The sequence below is a fragment of the Mastigoproctus giganteus genome, chromosome 4, assembly GCF_048544385.1.
Source record: "Mastigoproctus giganteus isolate SK-2022 chromosome 4, ASM4854438v1, whole genome shotgun sequence".
In the NCBI taxonomy this organism is placed as follows: Eukaryota; Metazoa; Arthropoda; class Arachnida; order Uropygi; family Thelyphonidae; genus Mastigoproctus; species Mastigoproctus giganteus.
Genome location: NC_143578.1, coordinates 50,009,781 through 50,016,659, shown reverse-complemented (window position 1 = coordinate 50,016,659; position 6,879 = coordinate 50,009,781).

Sequence of the window (6,879 nt, the reverse complement as noted above, 5' to 3'; positions counted from 1 at the left end):
TCCTTAAGTTTTGCACATCAGTGTATTACACAGTAACAAAGGAACTGGGTGCAAAAAATAATTTTGATATCATATACTTGGAATTCAGGAAAGCTTTTGATACTGTTGCAGATAAAAGACTGCTCTCCAAATTTGAGCAGGGTGGCATTAAGGGAAGGCTAGTGCTATGGATAAATGGATGGTTGAGTGGGAAAAGACAGAGTGTTTATCACAGACGCCGCTCTTGTTGGAGAAGTTTATTAGTAGAGCCCCCAGGGTTCAGTGATGGACCTATTGTTGCTTTTTTAAAATTTAATGTACCGATGAAGGTAAACTGCAGCCATTATCAACCCACTGCAGGATGGAAGGCTCCTCAACAATTCACGTTGAGGGAAATGGACCATAATCTGCCACGCTGTTCCAGTGTGTGTTGGCAGATCGACCGTATTTAGCAATCAGGAGCTTGAACCCCGGTCTACTCAAAGAGCGTGTGCTACTACCGATGAAGGTATATTAGGCTTAATGTCGAAGTTTGCATATGATACAAAAGTTGGCAAGGTGGTTAATGATGGTAATCAAGGTAAACTACTGCAAGGTCTAGAAAACTTAGGCAGATGGGCCAAGAAATGGCAGTTGAAGTTTAACATTGACAAATGCAAAGTACTGCATATGGGCAGCAGTAATCCCATAGTAACGTACCAACTGGGGGATTGTACTAAACTCAGGTTAAGGAAAATGAAAAAGACCTGGAGTTAATTGTGCAGTCAGATATGAAGTTCTCTGAGCAGAACAGATAGGACAGCTCAGAAGGTTTTGTCAGTGGTATACAGGAATATTGCTAGCAGGAATAAGGTGATTATCAAATCATACAAAGCAATAGTTAGGCGGCATTTTGAATACGTCATACAGGTCTGTGGAGGTCTCATTTCTGGAATAATGTAGATCTGTTGGAACAGGTGCAGAGGATTGCCAAAAGATTGGTGAGAAGAACAAAAGGGAGCTCTTACCAAGAAAGGCTTCAGTTCTGCAAATTTCAGTGTTTGGAGACCAGGTCTCTGCGAGGTGATCTGATTGAGTTGTTTAAGGCTTTGAATGGATTAAGCAAACTCAATGTTAATGGTCTTCCTCATTCTTAGACCACATACCCACATGAAGAAGGGGAATAAATTCAACTTGAGTAAGGATGGTCACAGGATAGATGTGAGCAACTTTGTCTTCAGCCAGAGGGTGGCTGGTTGTTGGAACAAAGTCCATCTGTTGTGGAGGTGACTAGTTTTCATAAATTCAAGGAAGAATAAACTATTAGAGGTAATAGATAGGTGACTTGAGAAGTGGTTTTTATTTTGGGGGATGCTGTATAAGCTTGCTTGCTGGCATAATTGCCACTACTAATACTTCTACGTGTCGCATAGTAAGAACAGTGACAAAAGAAAGACTGATCTTTTTAAATATTACTCCTAATAATGTTGATTTTGTACTTTATTGGATGAAAAGAGAAAATTTCTGTCAAATATATAATACCAGCGCAGTGTGCAAAAAAAAAAAAAAAAAAACCTCACTCAAATTATTAAAAAAATTGATTGTTTCGGAGAGTTTTGCTGAATCGTAACCTACCAGTATTTTATTAACAGGCTGCGCGTGTAGCACAGTGCTTTCGTCACCGTCTTCCCTATACCGGGTGGAAAAGGCTTGGATTCTAATCCCGTCAACAACATGAACTTTCGTGGGTTTTTTCACTCCATGCCTGAGTTAGTCAGTCTCAGGGGTGGCAGGGCCGGTTTTGGGCTGTTAGTCGCCTGCATGTTAGAGATATTTGGCACCCTATCAATGCGGATCGCAAGTAGATTCATAACCTAACCCAACCCATAGGAGCCTACTAGTATGTTTTTATGACCGTTCCATATACACTGTGCTGCCACTTTATTGGGTACACCCCTGCTGTGCACAAATGGTTTGTCCCATAACGTTGCAAGTCACATGACCGCAGCAGAACCGTAGCAAGAATGGGGAAAAGGAGTGATCTAACGGACTTGGCATGGTAGTAGGTGCAAGACGTGCTGGACAAAGCATCTCTGAAACGGCAGTTCTCCTGAACTTTTCAAGCACCACAATTTCAAGGGTGTATAGAGAATGGTGCAACGAACAGAAAACATCCTCTCAACGGCACTCCTGTGGAAGAAAATCGCTTGTTGATGAGAGAGATCAGAGCAGGATGGCTAGAATTGTGCAAGCAAACAGACCGGCCACAATGTCGCACATCACGTCAGAATACAACCTTGGTGCGCAGAACAAAATATCGCAACGGACCGCTAGTCGCACTTTGTGGCGAATGGGCTATAACAGACGACGGCCACATCGCGTACTTTTGTTATCAATGAAGAACAAGAGAGCACGCCTCCTGTGGACACAGTAACACCGCACTAGACTATCGAGGATTGGAAAACAGTTGCTTAGTCTGACGAGTCGAAGTTCCTGGTGCATCATGTTGATGGAGGCTCAGAATTTGGCGAAACCAACATGAATCCATGGATCCGTCATGTCTGACGACTACTGTGCAAGGTGGTGGGGCAGTATTATGGTGTCGGGAATGTTTTCTTGGCACACGTTGAGTCATTAGCATTAGCATTAGCATTAGTAGAGGCATTTGATGCAAGAAAGCAAGCTTATGCAGCATCAGCCAAAAAAAAAAAAAAAAAAACCCACTTCCACTTCACCCCTCTGTTCGTTCAAAATACCTGTCCAGCTGAGCCTTAAACTTATTTAGGCTATCAACCTCCACCACAAGGGATGGCAGTCTGTTCCACCAACCAACCACCCGCTGGCTAAAGGCAAATTTCCGCACGTCTATCCTACATCTGTCTTTCCTCAATTTAAATTTATGCCCTCTCAGGTGATTTTTCTGAGCTAGAGGAAGAATCCCATCAGCATTGAGCATGCTTAAACCATTCAAGGCTTTATACACCTCTATCAGATCACCTCGCTGGTGCCTAGTCTCCAGACACTGTAATTTGCAAAACTTAAGCCTTTCTTCGTAAGAGCACCCCTTTGTTCCATTCACTAATCTTGTTGCCCTTCTCTGTACTCGTTCCAGCAGCTCTACATCCTTCTTGAAATGAGGCCTCCAGACCTGTATACAGTACTCTAGGTGTGGCCTGACCATTGCCTTGTACAATGGAATAATCACCTCCTTATCCCTGCTGGAAAAATTCCTGTATATCATTGACAATACTCCATGAGCTACTCTTGCAGCCCGTCTGCACTGCTCAGAGAACTTCATATCTGCCTGCACAATCACCCCCAAGTCCCTTTCATTCTCTACCACTGTCAGTGTAGTACCACAGAGTTGATACGTTGCTCTGGGGTTGCTGTTTCCCATGTGTAGTACTTTACATTTGTCAATGTTAAACTTCATTTGCCACCTCTCAGCCCATCTGCTGAACCTTTCCAGATCCTGTTGCAGCAGTGTAGTGTCAGTAGTGTCCTTGACAACTGTCCATTGATAACCAGTCCATTGATAACCATAGATTCGCATCTGAATGTCACATCGTTGCTGACCAAGTGCATCCGATCATGTTGACAGTTTATCCTCAGTCAGATGGTTACTTCCAGCAGGATAATGCGCCGGTGCACAAAGCCCGAATCACTATGGAATGGTTCTAGGAACATGACAATGACTTTTCTTTGCTGCAGTGGCCCGCTCAGTCACGGATCTCAATCCGTGACCGAGTCTTAACCTTAAGCTTATGATTAAGTTTAAGGTTACACTTAAACTTAATCATAAGACGTTAACATGAAAATTTGCAAACTCCAAGCTTTTATGCTTTTGTTTAAGTGGCTTAAAACAAGACAATCGTAGAGGTTATGGAAGTCCCATTGTTGAATCCTTCTCTAGTTCATAGGATGAATCACCATCGCCTGTGCTTGCACTTCTAAGTTTTTCTGATGCAAAACACCTAACATGTGTGCTTCGGCGTTATTTATAACCATAAACTGCATAGTTATATCATCCGTCATAATGCAAACATAATTTTTTTGAAGTATGAAAGAAGAGCATGATGTGTTTCCATGGTTACCAAATATGTTTACGGTCATGTTTATGTTCCCATTGTGAATGTTGGTATGACTTCTTAATTTTACGGTAACGTTTGGTACAATACGTTATATTTATGTTTAACTTTCATTGTGAATGGGTCTTAAGAGAATACAATATTATTTATTACCAATGCCACGATCGCTATTTCATCGCCGACCACTATATTAAAATAATATTAAATTACATTTTAATTTTTTCTTCAAAGTGCACTATCAGCCGCCCTAGGGATTAGGGCGTGCATGCACGCACTGCACACCTACCAGAACCGGCCCTGAGGGTTGGATAGCACGGTTCCCCCCCTCCCCCCGAAAACTCGGGTTTATCGTCCAGCAAAGCAGATAAAACAACCAGAGAACACATGCAATTTACAGACAATTTACACATGGGTAGATGAAATAACTTTCAGGGAGACCCTAATGAATCGTTTTTTTGCTTTTTTTTTCAGTTTTTCATTTTATTAACAAGTGATAAGGAATACATACATAAAAGTACTGTACAAAAAAGATTTAAAAAAAATCTTTATTAATCTTTAATTTTTATAATTAATCTTTATATTGAAAATAAAATATAAATTTTATTGTGTTAGTTTGGCTTTCAGAGCGAAGGCTTTTTAAACAGAATCTCTCTCTTTTATTTCACACATAATGCAGACTGGGAAGAAGTTCTCATTGGACACTTCAATGATAGCAAAATCCAAATATAAACTATTTTTGTTCTTCCAAAATAAAAGAGAGGGTGGGGGAACCTTACAGACTGTTGGAAACATACAATCTGCGGAAGTGTTACAGAAAACTGAAAGCGTAGTTTAGTTTAATGACAATGTGCTGTTTCATGTCTACGATAAATTCGTTAAGTGATGAAATTTAAAAATAATAATAATAAAAAAATAAATAAAAGAAAAGAAAACTCATGCACGGATAATCCATAAACTAAATAACTCCACATGAATTATTAATATTTTATAATATTTTTATAAAGGGAAGTTATAATCATATGAAGTTTAATATTCACAAGCTGATCATTTAATTCACAGAGTGGAAGCGCCACCATATAACCACTCAGGTTTCGGGAATTTCCGGTAGATGGCAGAAGAGTGCAGAAGTACACTCATGAGCCCAAAAATTGTGCCTTCCTACGTAATAGCATGTTGGGCCTCCTTTCGTCGTAATAATCGCTTGCACCCAGCGTGGCATCGGCTCTACGACTCTGTACAAGGTGTCCTCAGATATCGTGGACCAGCTGGACAAAAGGACATCCCAGAGTTCGGCAACGAAGCAAAGCATTGGTGTGGACTGGTGAATGCTGTGTTTCACGGTACCCCACAAATGTTCAATTGGATTGATGACAGGGGAATTTGGCACCCAGGAGAGTACACGAAATGCTTCGTGATTCTCGAACCGTTCTTGCACAATGAGGGAGGGGGTTTGTGTTGCCGAAAGAGTTTAGTGCTGTTCGGATATACGGTCACCACGAAGGGTAAAACTTTGTCAGAAACAATGTAAAGTATGATCTGGAGGCTAGATTGTGCTCAGTGGGATGAGGAGACCCAATGGGGTCCATGAAAACATCCCCAAAACCGTGATGCCACCATCGCCGTCCTGTTTTCGTCCAACCGTTTCGTCTGGTTGCAGCTGTTCAACGCCGTTGAACATTCACCCATCCATCGGCACGATGGAGCTGGAACCTTGATTCATCAGACTAAGCATCACTTTTCTAGTAGTCTAATGTCCAGAAAAGGTGCACCCGACCGTCATCGATACGCCCATCTTCCCACTGAAGGAGGAGGTATCGATGAGGGTCGGTCAACATGGGTGTGTGTGAACAAGTCGCCTTCTCAGTATGTTGTATGCTGTGATCCCAAACTTTATAGTGGAATCAAAAAAACAAAATTTTTTTCATCCTGCAGCTATGCTATTAGTTTATGACAATACTCAATGATGTATCAACAAATAAGTCTGAGAGTAAAGTAACTAGAATAAAAAAATATTTAACTGAAATTTTATTCATTATTTCACTAAAATTGAGAGTTATTGCCTTTAAATCACTCCTTTAAACCTTTCACACACCTCCTAATGTCTCAATGCATTAATACATTACTAGCAATAAAGTGGGTTTTGCAACATGACAACGACTGGTCACAGAGCTGTAAGACTTTTTGGCTAAGAAAAAAAAACCAGTGATTTGGAACTGTCATTTTCGACAATTAGATTTAAACGAACGCTCTCGTGTTCGTTTAAATCTAATTGTCCGTTAAATTGTCTGCGCGCGTAGCACAGTGGTATCGTCACCTTCCTTCCCCACACCGGGTGGAAAAGGCCTGGGTTCGGATGACGCGAGGAACTTTAACGACCTTTTTTGTTCCGTGGCTGAGTTAGTCGGTCTCAGACGTAGACAGCAAGGTTTTTTTCCCAGAAACCGGGTTTTTCCGTACAGCAAAACAGGCAAACCGACCTGAGAACACACGCAATTTACAGACATAATACATATACTGGCATACGTAAAAAATTATGGGTGGCCCTAATATAATAATTTGAATTTTGTCCGTTAAACTCGAAAGTCAGACATATACTGAATTGACTTTACATTTACATAGCCTTACACAACTGGGCACAACACCTAGTTGTGTAGGAATAGACTGGTCTGCAGTGGCGTAGCCATGGTATTGTCGGCAGGTACATTGTACATTAATGAGAGTGAGGTTGGAATTTTGACGCTAGTAATTTGTCTGTGTTAATTTAGGGGGAGAGACGCTGTCGTTTTAGTTAGAGTAGGGCCAGACAGAAAGAAATATGGGGCTATACGAAGGC